We start from the raw sequence: 15,218 nt of genomic DNA on the forward strand, positions 1-15,218 counted from the left end.
AGTTGCCCTTGCAATCCTAGTCCCCTTCCCCTCCCATAGGAACTCTGTAATCAAACCATTGAATTCTTTTAACACCCATTGTGGCATATCCAACGAACTTAAAACATAGATACATTTGGATGCCACCAATGAATTAATCACCACCACTTTCCCCCTCAAAAACAGTTTTCTTGCCTTCCAATAGGATAGAGTATGTTTTATTTTATTCAAAACCCCAGTCCATGTCACATCTCTCGTCCCTTCTTCATCCACCCCCAAAACCACCCCTAAAGTCTTTATATTACCTTCAGCCTTTTTGAAAGGGAATCCACAGTCCACCTTTTCATCTATCCCCACATACATTATTTCAGATTTTTCAACATTAAGTTTTGCCCCTGATGCCTTGCCATATACCTCAAAGCACTCCATTACATTCTTCACACTTTCAACATCTATCACAGTACATGTAGTATCATCCGCATATTGCTGTATAACACTCTCCCCCCCATCCGGTATCCGTATACCTCGAATTAATTTGTTTGCTTTAATCATTGCTGCAAGCGGCTCCACCGAAAAACTATAAAGAGCAGCTGATAACGGACATCCCTGCCTAACAGATCTCTCCAGAGGAAAAGAATCTGTTAAAATCCCATTACATTTTACTCTACTCCTTGCAGATCCATTCAGTAATCTAATCCAACCTATCATTCTTTCACCAAAACCAAATTTCCCAAGTGTACGCAATAAAAAGGAATGATCAACTCTATCAAAAGCCTTATTTAAATCCAAACTCATCACAAACCCCCCTTCCTCCCCCATATGCTTTATCACATCCCTTATTGTTCCCACTGTGTCAGAAATATCTCTCCCTGGTACACTATATACTTGTGTCTCTGCTATTACTCCTCCCATAACATTTTTAACTCTATTAGCTAAGACCTTGGCTAAAATCTTATAATCACAATTTAAAAGTGTCAACGGTCGATAATTATCCAAATTTACACGACTCCCTTTATTTTTATACAATATGGTTAAAACTCCTGTGGCCAGCGAATCTGGCACCACTTGAGTCTTTTCAATATATTCATACAGTTTCCTTAAAATTGGAGCCAACAAATCTGCAAAAGATTTATAAAACTCTGCAGTTAAGCCATCAGACCCCGGACTCTTATTGCAATTAGCAGCTGATATGGCCTCCTTAATGTCATTTAGACTCATATCTTCATCACACATGTTTCTTTCCCCTTCTGTTATCTTAGTATCCACATGATCAAGCACCTTATCCATACAGGATTCATTAACCTTTTCTTTTTTAAATAAGCATTCATAATATCTCTCGACCGTATCCAGAATCCCCACCAAATCATTAACCTTTTCCCCCTTATCATTAGTTAACTCCGTAATATAATTCTTCTCTTGCCTTCTTTTTTCTAAATTCAAGAAAAATGAAGTACACCTTTCCCCCTCTATCGCATATTGCACTCTACTTCTTACAATCGCCGCATAACATTTCTTCTTCTCATATTCATCAAGTGCCTCTTTAGCCATTAAATAATCCTCCACCCCATGACCTTCATCCTTTTCTATACACTCAAGTTCATATTGAACCTTTTGACATAGTTCCCTCTCTTCCTTTTTCAAAAAATAATTCCTCTTAACAGCATATTTTATAGTCAATTCCTTACATTTCATTTTCAGCTCCTCCCACCACAACCCCGTATTCTCCTCCATTAACTGCTGTCTTTTGGCCCTCCCAATACATTCTGATATCATTTCAATATAACTTTCCTCCTCTAGCAGGCTATTATTTAAACACCACATCCCCCCAGATTTAGTAGGTGTCTTTACTCCACAAGAAAATACCAACGCAGCATGATCACTAAAAGTTGTAAAAACATACTTAATATCTTTAATAAAATCCCTTAACCCTTCTTTTACTAAAACCAGATCTATCCTCGTTTGTTTTAAAACCCCTAAAACCACCTGTCTTCTAGAACATTCTCTTTTTTCTGGATTTTCTTCCCTCCATATGTCAATCAAACTTTTTTCAACCATAATCTTCTTTAAAACCCCCCTGGATACATCATTTCTAAAAATAGCTCCCCTTGTCATATCTAGTCTATCCATTTTGACATTAAAATCCCCTACTAAAATACAGTTACCCTTACACCATTTCCCTAATTCTAAAAATAAATTCCTTCGCTCTATCTCATTATTCGGCGCATAAATATTTATAATCCTAAACACCTTCTTCATGTATTCAAAATCTAATATTAAAATCCTCCCATTATTATCATTATATATCTGTTTCACATTATCCACCACATCCCTCCTCAATAAAATAGCAACCCCACTTGAATTCCCTCTGCCGTTGTTTACATAAATAAAATCCCTCCATATTTTTTTTACTTCTAAAACACATACATTATCCCAGTGCGTCTCTTGAATACATAAAATATCTGACTTCTTCATTTTTATTATTCTATTAAATTTTCCCATTGTCCTCAATCCATTTGCATTTATTGACATTATATTTACCATTCTAATAAATAATAAAATGATAAAATATAATTTCATTTTCCTCTACCTTTTATCCAGTTTCTTTCCTCTTCCACCCTTTCTCTCCCCCTCTTCCCGCCGCTTTCCTCTTCCTGTATCCTTCCCTCGTTCTTTCAATCTTTTCTCCATCCTCCGTATCCGATATCTCTTCCAAGTCCATGTTTTCCAGCCAACTCACCCTCTTGACATCCACATCCGTTGTGCTCCCCTTATTCATCTCCGCTTCTTGTATAGTCGTTGTGCTCCCCGTGCTCATCACCGTCTCTGGTATTGTCATCAACTCCATAACCCCCTCCATTTCTTCACCCCCCGAGCTACTTGTTAGTGCTGTGCCTTCCCCCAAAACCTGTGAGTCCCCCGTGCTTCCCCCCATTCCACTCCCCCCCTCCTCCTGAAAACTCCCTCTTCTTACTTCTGAGTCCATACTGCTCCCAATTTCATTTATCTTCTGGTCCTTCTTCTTTCTTCCTTCCTCCGTCTCTCCACCTTCCACCACGTCCTCTCCTCCACCTTCTTCTCCTTCTTGCGACAATCCCACTGCTTCCTCATATATTGTTTGACTCCCCTCTTCAGCCCTAAACTCTCCACAGTTGCACTCCGCCAATCTTTTTCTGCATCCACCACAAAAATTCCTTTCCTTCTCTCCATCACATTCTCTCGCATAGTGTCCTTGATTGCCACACTTAAAACACTTAAATTCCGGGCAGTCTTTTACTATGTGCCCGGGTTGAATACACATACGACACACTCTGACCTGTTTGTCATGAATGACTCTGAAATATTCTGCTCCCTCCAACGTCTCAATTCTTGTAGAATAAGGTAATGATGTCACTTTTTCTGTGAACTTGACCTTGCAGAAACGTGTCCCGTCAACCACCTCCGTTCCTGGCCAAACTCTCCTCCTTATCTCCGAGACAGCCGCCACTCCCCAGCTACTCAGCTTGCCCAGTATCACACCGTCTTCTACATATACTGGGAGATTCATGAACGACACCACCACTTCCTTCACATTAATATCTCTCGCCAGAATCTTTGTATCCTTTATTCTTAATCCATCCATTAGACGTTCTTTTCCTTTTTCATTTCTCATCGTAATTTCGTACTTCTTCTCCCCTTTCATTCGGCATCCCACCACCTCTCCACACACCTCCTTAATTGCTCTTAATAGTTCCATTGTCGTCACCTTGTCTTCTCCTTCCAACTCAATTGCCACCGTGTAATCCTTGCCATATTTCATTTCTTCTTTATCTTCATTTTTCTTCCGTTGCGCTTTTCGTTGTCTTTGTCCATTCCGTTTGTCTTTTCCATGTTGTCCGTCATAGTAAAAAATGAATCCAAAAAACTCTCCCCCAAGCAGAAAAACTGCAAGGGGGAAGACTAACCAAACTTAAAACTATTCAACTGAAGAAAATAATAAATTATATTGCAAAAACCAATTAATTAACAAAAATAGCTCTCGAGCAAACACTCTCCAGCAAACACTCACTCACAGCTCAGACACTCGCACCTGTCGTCACTTCTCCAATCAGGAAATGCGTATTCAGGCTGGTATGGCCGTAAGCGAAGGCACATCTCTTGGTACACCATATAAAGTCAAAGTGAGTCTGATAAACAGACATTGCATTCTCACCAATTAGATAAGCAGCTTGAACTTTGGCTCACTCCAAAAGTGGAAGAAATTACATATACTGTAGCCATCACTTTTTAGCACAGATAGTTGGATGAAATACAAACAAACCTTGCTAACATTTCAAAGCGAGGGCACATATTTCAGCCTTGTGGGAAAAAACTGACAAATACAATGACTTCTGACAAATACATCATCAGCAACAGTTTCCCATGCAGCTATCCTACTAGCCACAATAAATACACAAAAGCTCTGGATGTTGAAAACCTATTGCATTGTTCTGTGCTAAGGAGGAACGCATGTATGGACAATTTCATATTGGAAGCGCATGACACATCATGACCGGGGGGAGGGTTAGACTGGCTTCTCAACTATCTCTTGATTGAAGTACCAGCGTGGCATAAATACAATGCTGCATTTCGCAACATAATGTTTCGACAAAATGCCAACAATGTTTTGCTACAAACAAATGTTTCCACCTTTCGATTGGTCCACAAAGTCTCTTTCACAACTGACTTCAAAGATCTCCATAAGCACAGTCAGTTGACTCAAGTCATCCTCAAGCCTGCCGCCAAGCAAAGGTTTATTATTTACAAAGACATCAGAGTAAAGCGCAAACGACCACTACCATAAATTATGCAATCGAGATTCTCACATTTGGAAAATTCACAAGGGGTCAGCACAGCCAGAGTGCAATGGCTGAGCCCCACACTGGATGAACCACCTTCTTGATCACGGTATCTCTTCTGCTTAGTGGAGGAAAAGTCTCTCCAGTGCCAACATTTTCCGCTAACGGTAACCACTTTGTGTTCTGATAATATCGTATCACATCGACCTGCGTTAAATGCCGTTTAGGAATGCACTTGCACACAGAGTGGTGAAAAAGTAGTTTATTTTGTTTACTAGATTATATCAGTGAACCACTAGATTCCCATCATGCAACACTGTCGAAAAAATCACCAATTACTTTTTAATATCTTAACCTATCTGATATCACAAATGTTTGCGATATGACGAAATACAATCACATTCAGACACACACACACACACACACAGACAAATGCATGAAACCAATTGATTTATTATCGATAACATCTCACATTCTCTTGTGCTTTTGATTTACTCCATAAAAGAAGGGTTGTAATTCCAACATGGAAAACACAGGGCCATCAGACACCAGTCCAGTTCCACTCCTCACCAGCATTATTTCCTTTGATCATTTGAACAGGGCGAGGGAGCACAAAGCACACACAAGCTGCATTCAGTAACAATATTCTTATTTGTCTTATAAATAAAAGGCAGTTGCTCCCTGACAACACAAGGAACTTTGATCGTATTAAAAGGGCAGGGGAGACTAGCCCATAGAAGCTGCATTTAGTCAATTCAGCATCAAATGCTTACTACAAGGCAGTGTTGCTGATGAAATAATGCCACACCCCCTAGTGGACAAAAGGCTTACAGCACCTGGTATTCCCAGGCGGTCTCCCATCCAAGTACTAACCAGGCCCGACCCTGCTTAGCTTCCGAGATCAGACGAGATCGGGCGTATTTTTTTTTTTTTTTTTTTTATCTTTTATTATGAAAAAACACATAATATTTACAACATTCAATCAATAATAAAAAAGGATGAACAATTCATCCTTTTACAAAATAAAAAAATAAAAAATAAATAAAATAAAACCTATTAAAAAACACAATCATCCACTAAATCCACTTAATAATGAAATACAAGTTTCCCATTTGACAGAATTTCAATAAAAGTACTCCCCCACACAAACAATTTTTCAAAATTTCCTCCACCGTATCTATATATTATCTCTATATCTCTCTCTAATATGCTCCTAAAAAAACCTTCCACACTCACAATTTTCCCTTCATAATGACCTAAATTTCTTCTTAATCTTATCGCATATCTAGCATGACTTAGTATAAAATTCACCAAATTAAAATTTAAAACTTTACTTTTCCCATTTACACCAAAAAGAAACAACCTCCTCCACTCCACCCCAGTAAAAATCTCTTCTCCCCAATGTTTTACTAAAAGCCCTTTTAAAAACTCGTGAAAGTCTTTCAACCTACTACATTCAATAAAAAAGTGCATCAAATTTTCCACCCCCGTACCACAAATATCGCATTCTCTTTTAATATCCCTATTTATTTGATGCAAAACCACATTTGTAAAAATCCTATTATGTTTCAATTTAAAATCATTGTCTTCACATTCTATAAAATTATATTTTACATTTACATTCTTCCATATTGATTTTACATCCATGTTTGGAAACACCCTAGACCACACTTTCTCCGCAGCAGGACTTTTTATCTCTTTTAAAATACATTTTCTATAAACCATTTTAACTTTTAGCCCTGATAAATCATGTTTCTCCCCATTACTTTCATAATATAAAACTGGTAAAGCCCTAGATCTTTTGACCACCTCTTTGTTTATTAAAATCACCCACTCCCCGGGAATACATCCTAATATTTTCTTGTACATATTCTCCACAGTAGTTTTACTTATTTCTTCATCTACTTCAACCACATTGTCATATATAGCCTGAAATGGAAGAAACCCAGGAATTACCTCATATGCTATGTCACCTATCTGCCTCATCCCAGCCCTCATAAAATATTTACAAAACAACATCATATTATTGCACTTTATCTTTGGATTTAAAAATATCGGCTGATTTAAAATATTTTCTAAACTGGTACATTCATAATAAATATTTGGTAAAAACCGCCCCCAAGCCTCAAACACTTCTCTGTAAAACAAAGGTATATTACCTAACATTTCCTTCTTCATACTCATCAATAAACCATTGTCCCCCATCCTCCCAACCTCCTGCAAATACTCTTTAAAAAACCTTTTCCACCCATAATCCAATTCACCAAATAAATATTTCCGTACCATTTTTACTCTAATTGCTGTTTTCCTTACACTTAAATCTACCAACTTCAAACCCCCCTCCTCATAACCTGCAATCAAAGTTTTAAAAGCTATTCTCACCCCCTTCCCTTCCCATAAAAAATCAACTACAATTTTATTCATTTCAGATAAAACCCATTCTGGCATATCCAAAACATTCATTACATAAATAAATATTGACATCAACAATGAATTTATGACAATTACTTTCCCTTTTAATTTCAAAGACCTCCCCCTCCACATATTTACCACCTTTCTAACTTTATTTATTACACCACTCCATGTCAAATCCCTAGCTTCCATTTCTTTCACCCCTAAAAACACTCCTAATACCTTAAAATAATCTTTAACCACTTTAAAAGGAAAATTCCCCTCATTAATCTTCCCAATATACATTACTACTGACTTCTCCATGTTAACCTTTGCACCCGATGCTTGTCCATATACTTTAAAACACTCCATCACCCTTTTTACACTACCCTCATCTCTAACTGTTATAGTGGTATCATCTGCGTATTGATGTATCAAACTAAAACCTCCTTGCGGAGTCTCTACACAATTTATAAGATTATCTCTTTTAAGAAATGCTGCTAAAGGTTCTACCGATAAAACGAATAATAAAGCTGATAAAGGACACCCCTGTCTCACAGATCTCTCAAGAATAAAAGAATCGGTTAAAACCCCATTACATTTCACCCTACTTTTTGCCTTCTTATATAATAATTTTATCCATCCTATTATTCTATTACCAAAACCATATTTATCCATTACCCTAAACATAAAATCATGTTCCACCCTATCAAAAGCTTTATTTAAATCTATGCTTAAAACAATTCCCCCCATCTTATCATGATTCATTTTATTTATCACATCTCTAATTGTATTAATTGTATCCGCAATATCTCTACCAGGCACACTATAATTCTGTGTAGGTGCTATAATATCATTTAAAACTTGCTTCATTCTATTTGCCAGTATCTTTGCTAAAATCTTATAATCCGAATTTAATAAACTAATTGGCCTATAATTCTCCAATTTTAATTTACTCCCCTTATTTTTATATAAAATCGTTATCAGTCCTGTCACCATAGATTCAGAAATACTATCATTATCCTCCATATATTGATAAACTTCCAATAAAATAGGTGCTAAAAAACTGGCATATATTTTATAAAACTCTGCAATTATTCCATCTACTCCAGGACTCTTATTTACTTGTAAACCCTTAATCGCATCTTTAACTTCAGTCAATGTTATCTTCCCATCACACATTTGTTTATCCTCTACATTAATTTGCACATCCACACTATCCAATATCTCCTTTACACACCCCTCATCCACCTCCCCTTTCTTAAATAAATCCTTATAAAAATTCTGCACTGTTTCTAAAACCTCTACATAATCATTGACAACTTCACCCTTTATATTTTCGATCTCTCTAATATATGTTCTCCTCTGTTTATTCTTCTCTAATCCAAGAAAAAATGAAGTACATTTCTCCCCCTCCAAAACATACTTTGCCTTACTTCTTATAATTGCACCCTTACACTTATCTATTTCATATTTAGTCAATTGTGCTTTTAATTCCAAAAACTTTCCTATATTATAATTAGGTTCACTGTCACACTTCCTCATTTCTTTATCCAATTTAGCCCTCAACTCATTTTCTTCTCTTTTCATCCTACCTCTCTTTTTCCTTGCATATCCTATACTAAAAACTTTTATTTTTTCCTTAACCTTATCCCACCATGAACACTTATCATTCTCTTTCTGCTTATCCTCCATTTCACATGCTATCAAAGATTTAAGTTGTTTCCCATATTCCTCATCTCCCAAATACCCTGCATTCATACACCATATTCCACCCCCTGTTCTTTCCTTATCTAATCCCACTGAAAATGTTAAACCTGCATGATCACTAAAAGTTGTAAAAACATACTTAATATCTTTCATAAAATTCCTTAAACCTTCTTTTACTAAAACCAGATCTATCCTCGTTTGTTTCAAATCCCCTAAAACCACCTGCCTTCTAGAAAATTCTCTTTTTTCTGGATTTTCCTCTCTCCATATATCAATTATTCCTTTTTCTAACATCATCTTCTTTAAAACCCCCCTAGATACATCACTTCTAAAAATAGCTCCTCTTGTCATATCCAGTCTATCCATTTTAACATTAAAATCCCCAACTACAATACAGTTTCCCTCACACCATTTCCCTATTTCTAAAAATAAATCTTTGCGCTCTATTTCAGTATTAGGCGCATAAATATTTATAATTCTAAAAACCATACTCATATATTCAAAATCTACAATTAAAATCCTCCCATTATTATCATTATATATCTGTTTCACATTATCCACCACATCCCTCCTCAATAAAATAGCAACCCCACTTGAATTCCCTCTGCCGTTGTTTACATAAATAAAATCCCTCCATATTTTTTTAACTTCTAAAACACATACATTATCCCAGTGCGTCTCTTGAATACATAAAATATCTGACTTCTTCATTTTTATTATTCTATTAAATTTTCCCATTGTCCTCAATCCATTTGCATTTATTGACATTATATTTACCATTCTAATAAATAATAAAATGATAAAATATAATTTCATTTTCCTCTACCTGTTATCCAGTTTCTTTCCTCTTCCACCCTTTCTCTCCCCCTCTTCCCGCCGCTTTCCTCTTCCTGTATCCTTCCCTCGTTCTTTCAATCTTTTCTCCATCCTCCGTATCCGATATCTCTTCCAAGTCCATGTTTTCCAGCCAACTCACCCTCTTGACATCCACATCCGTTGTGCTCCCCGTATTCATCTCCGTTTCTTGTATAGTCGTTGTGCTCCCCGTGCTCATCACCGTCTCTGGTATTGTCATCAACTCCATAACCCCCTCCATTTCTTCACCCCCCGAGCTACTTGTTAGTGCTGTGCCTTCCCCCAAAACCTGTGAGTCCCCCGTGCTTCCCCCCATTCCACTCCCCCCCTCCTCCTGAAAACTCCCTCTTCTTACTTCTGAGTCCATACTGCTCCCAATTTCATTTATCTTCTGGTCCTTCTTCCTTCTTCCTTCTTCCGTCTCTCCACCCTCCACCACGTCCTCTCCTCCATCTTCTTCTCCTTCTTTCGACAATACAACTGCTTCCTCGAATAGTGTTTGACTCCCCTCTCCAGCCCTAACCTCTCCACAGTTGCACTCCGCCACTCTCTTTCTGCATCCACCACAAAAATTCCTTTCCTTCTCTCCATCACATTCCCTCGCATAGTGTCCTTGATTGCCACACTTAAAACACTTAAATTCCGGGCAGTCTTTAACTATGTGCCCGGGTTGAATACACATACGACACACTCTGACCTGTTTGTCATGGATGACTCTGAAATATTCTGCTCCCTCCAACGTCTCAATTCTTGTAGAATAAGGTAATGATGTCACTTTTTCTGTGAACTTGACCTTGCAGAAACGTGTCCCGTCAACCACCTCTGTTCCTGGCCAAACTCTCCTCCTTATCTCCGAGACAGCCGCCACTCCCCAGCTACTCAGCTTGCCCAGTATCACACCGTCTTCTACATATACTGGGAGATTCATGAACGACACCACCACTTCCTTCACATTAATATCTCTCGCCAGAATCTTTGTATCCTTTATTCTTAATCCATCCATTAGACGTTCTTTTCCTTTTTCATTTCTCATCGTAATTTCGTACTTCTTCTCCCCTTTCATTCGGCATCCCACCACCTCTCCACACACCTCCTTAATTGCTCTTAGTAGTTCCATTGTCGTCACCTTGTCTTCTCCTTCCAACTCAATTGCCACCGTGTATTCCTTGCCATATTTCATTTCTTCTTTATCTTCATTTTTCTTCCGTTGCGCCTTTTCGTTGTCTTTGTCCATTCCGTTTGTCTTTTCCATGTTGTCCGTCATAGTAAAAAAATGAATCCAAAAAACTCTCCCCCAAGCAGAAAAACTGCAAGGGGGAAGACTAACCAAACTTAAAACTATTCAACTGAAGAAAATAATAAATTATATTGCAAAAACCAATTAATTAACAAAAATAGCTCTCGAGCAAACACTCTCCAGCAAACACTCACTCACAGCTCAGACACTCGCACCTGTCGTCACTTCTCCAATCAGGAAATGCGCATTCAGGCTGGTATGGCCGTAAGCGAAGGCACATCTCTTGGTACACCATATAAAGTCAAAGTGAGTCTGATAAACAGACATTGCATTCTCACCAATTAGATAAGCAGCTTGAACTTTGGCTCACTCCAAAAGTGGAAGAAATTACATATACTGTAGCCATCACTTTTTAGCACAGATAGTTGGATGAAATACAAACAAACCTTGCTAACATTTCAAAGCGAGGGCACATATTTCAGCCTTGTGGGAAAAAACGGACAAATACAATGACTTCTGACAAATACATCATCAGCAACAGTTTCCCATGCAGCTATCCTACTAGCCACAATAAATACACAAAAGCTCTGGATGTTGAAAACCTATTGCATTGTTCTGTGCTAAGGAGGAACGCATGTATGGACAATTTCATATTGGAAGCGCATGACACATCATGACCGGGGGGAGGGTTAGACTGGCTTCTCAACTATCTCTTGATTGAAGTACCAGCGTGGCATAAATACAATGCTGCATTTCGCAACATAATGTTTCGACAAAATGCCAACAATGTTTTGCTACAAACAAATGTTTCCACCTTTCGATTGGTCCACAAAGTCTCTTTCACAACTGACTTCAAAGATCTCCATAAGCACAGTCAGTTGACTCAAGTCATCCTCAAGCCTGCCGCCAAGCAAAGGTTTATTATTTACAAAGACATCAGAGTAAAGCGCAAACGACCACTACCATAAATTATGCAATCGAGATTCCCACATTTGGAAAATTCGCAAGGGGTCAGCACAGCCAGAGTGCAATGGCTGAGCCCCACACTGGGTGAACCACCTTCTTGATCACGGTATCTCTTCTGCTTAGTGGAGGAAAAGTCTCTCCAGTGCCAACATTTTCCGCTAACGGTAACCACTTTGTGTTCTGATAATATCGTATCACATCGACCTGCGTTAAATGCCGTTTAGGAATGCACTTGCACACAGAGTGGTGAAAAAGTAGTTTATTTTGTTTACTAGATTATATCAGTGAACCACTAGATTCCCATCATGCAACACTGTCGAAAAAATCACCAATTACTTTTTAATATCTTAACCTATCTGATATCACAAATGTTTGCGATATGACGAAATACAATCACATTCAGACACACACACACACACACACAGACAAATGCATGAAACCAATTGATTTATTATCGATAACATCTCACATTCTCTTGTGCTTTTGATTTACTCCATAAAAGAAGGGTTGTAATTCCAACATGGAAAACACAGGGCCATCAGACACCAGTCCAGTTCCACTCCTCACCAGCATTATTTCCTTTGATCATTTGAACAGGGCGAGGGAGCACAAAGCACACACAAGCTGCATTCAGTAACAATATTCTTATTTGTCTTATAAATAAAAGGCAGTTGCTCCCTGACAACACAAGGAACTTTGATCGTATTAAAAGGGCAGGGGAGACTAGCCCATAGAAGCTGCATTTAGTCAATTCAGCATCAAATGCTTACTACAAGGCAGTGTTGCTGATGAAATAATGCCACACCCCCTAGTGGACAAAAGGCTTACAGCACCTGGTATTCCCAGGCGGTCTCCCATCCAAGTACTAACCAGGCCCGACCCTGCTTAGCTTCCGAGATCAGACGAGATCGGGCGTATTCAGGCTGGTATGGCCGTAAGCGAAGGTACATCTCTTGGTACACCATATAAAGTCAAAGTGAGTCTGATAAACAGACATTGCATTCTCACCAATTAGATAAGCAGCTTGAACTTTGGCTCACTCAAAAAGTGGAAGAAATTACATATACTGTAGCCATCACTTTTTAGCACAGATAGTTGGATGAAATACAAACAAACCTTGCTAACATTTCTAAAGCGAGGGCACATATTTCAGCCTTGTGGGAAAAAACGGACAAATACAATGACTTCTGACAAATACATCATCAGCAACAGTTTCCCATGCAGCTATCCTACTAGCCACAATAAATACACAAAAGCTCTGGATGTTGAAAACCTATTGCATTGTTCTGTGCTAAGGAGGAACGCATGTATGGACAATTTCATATTGGAAGCGGGCGTATGACACATCATGACCGGGGGGGGGGTTAGAGTGGCTTCTCAACTATCTCTTGATTGAAGTACCAGCGTGGCATAAATACAATGCTGCATTTCGCAACATAATGTTTCGACAAAATGCCAACAATATTTTGCTACAAACAAATGTTTCCACCTTTCGATTGGTCCACAAAGTCTCCTTCACAACTGACTTCAAAGATCTCCATAAGCACAGTCAGTTGACTCAAGTCATCCTTAAGCCTGCCGCCAAGCAACAGGTTTATCATTAACAAAGACATCAGGGTAAAGCTCAAACGAGCCACTACCATAAATTTTGCAATCGAGATTCCCACATTTGGAAAATTCGCAAGGGGTCAGCACAGCCAGAGTGCAATGGCTGAGCCCCACACCTGGGTGAACCACCTTCTTGATCACGGTATCTCTTCTGCTTAGTGGAGGAAAAGTCTCTCCAGTGCCAACATTTTCCGCTAACGGTAACCACTTTGTGTTCTGATAATATCATATCACATCGACCTGCGTTAAATGCCGTTTAGGAATGCACTTGCACACAGAGTAGTGAAAAAGTAGTTTATTTTGTTTACTAGATTATATCAGTGAACCACTAGATTCCCATCATGCAACACTGTCGAAAAAATCACCAATTACTTTTTAATATCTTAACCCATCTGATATCACAAATGTTTGCGATATGACGAAATACAATCACATTCAGACACACACACACACACACAGACAAATGCATGAAACCAATTGATTTATTATCGATAACATCTCAGATTCTCTTGTGCTTTTGATTTACTCCATAAAAGAAGGGTTGTAATTCCAACATGGAAAACACAGGGCCATCAGACACCAGTCCAGTTCCACTCCTCACCAGCATTATTTCCTTTGATCATTTGAACAGGGCGAGGGAGCACAGAGCACACACAAGCTGCATTCAGTAACAATATTCTTATTTGTCTTATGCATAAAAGGCAGTTGCTCCCTGACAACACAAGGAACTTTGATCGTATTAAAAGGGCAGGGGAGACTAGCCCATAGAAGCTGCATTTAGTCAATTCAGCATCAAATGCTTACTACAAGGCAGTGTTGCTGATGAAATAATGCCACACCCCCTAGTGGACAAAAGGCTTACAGCACCTGGTATTCCCAGGCGGTCTCCCATCCAAGTACTAACCAGGCCCGACCCTGCTTAGCTTCCGAGATCAGACGAGATCGGGCATATTCAGGCTGGTATGGCCGTAAGCGAAGGTACATCTCTTGGTACACCATATAAAGTCAAAGTGAGTCTGATAAACAGACATTGCATTCTCACCAATTAGATAAGCAGCTTGAACTTTGGCTCACTCAAAAGTGGAAGAAATTACATATACTGTAGCCATCACTTTTTAGCACAGATAGTTGGATGAAATACAAACAAACCTTGCTAAACATTTCTAAGCGAGGGCACATATTTCAGCCTTGTGGGAAAAAACGGACAAATACAATGACTTCTGACAAATACATCATCAGCAACAGTTTCCCATGCAGCTATCCTACTAGCCACAATAAATACACAAAAGCTCTGGATGTTGAAAACCTATTGCATTGTTCTGTGCTAAGGAGGAACGCATGTATGGACAATTTCATATTGGAAGCGCATGGGCGCGTATGACACATCATGACCGGGGGGGGGGGTTAGAGTGGCTTCTCAACTATCTCCTTGATTGAAGTACCAGCGTGGCATAAATACAATGCTGCATTTCGCAACATAATGTTTCGACAAAATGCCAACAATATTTTGCTACAAACAAATGTTTCCACCTTTCGATTGGTCCACAAAGTCTCCTTCACAACTGACTTCAAAGATCTCCATAAGCACAGTCAGTTGACTCAAGTCATCCTTAAGCCTGCCGCCAAGCAACAGTTTATCATTAACAAAGACATCAGGG

At 38.7% G+C, this 15,218-nt stretch overlaps 2 non-coding genes and 3 pseudogenes across 2 annotated transcripts; all 5 read right to left on the reverse strand.

The window, feature by feature from the left end:
- Positions 1-4,772: 4,772 nt before the first annotated feature.
- On the reverse strand, positions 4,773-4,922 carry LOC120037747 (annotated as a pseudogene).
- A 7,006-nt stretch (positions 4,923-11,928) lies between these two features.
- Positions 11,929-12,078, reverse strand: LOC120037743 (annotated as a pseudogene).
- A 695-nt stretch (positions 12,079-12,773) lies between these two features.
- Positions 12,774-12,892, reverse strand: LOC120037734. Its single transcript, XR_005474861.1, has one exon. It is a non-coding gene; the product is annotated as a 5S ribosomal RNA (ribosomal RNA).
- Positions 12,893-13,572: 680 nt separating this feature from the next.
- On the reverse strand, positions 13,573-13,722 carry LOC120037746 (annotated as a pseudogene).
- Positions 13,723-14,415: 693 nt separating this feature from the next.
- Positions 14,416-14,534, reverse strand: LOC120037735. The gene has a single exon (XR_005474862.1). It is a non-coding gene; the product is annotated as a 5S ribosomal RNA (ribosomal RNA).
- Between the last annotated feature and the right edge of the window lie 684 nt (positions 14,535-15,218).

The sequence above is a fragment of the Salvelinus namaycush genome, unplaced genomic scaffold (assembly GCF_016432855.1).
Source record: "Salvelinus namaycush isolate Seneca unplaced genomic scaffold, SaNama_1.0 Scaffold1842, whole genome shotgun sequence".
NCBI classification, from domain to species: domain Eukaryota; kingdom Metazoa; phylum Chordata; class Actinopteri; order Salmoniformes; family Salmonidae; genus Salvelinus; species Salvelinus namaycush.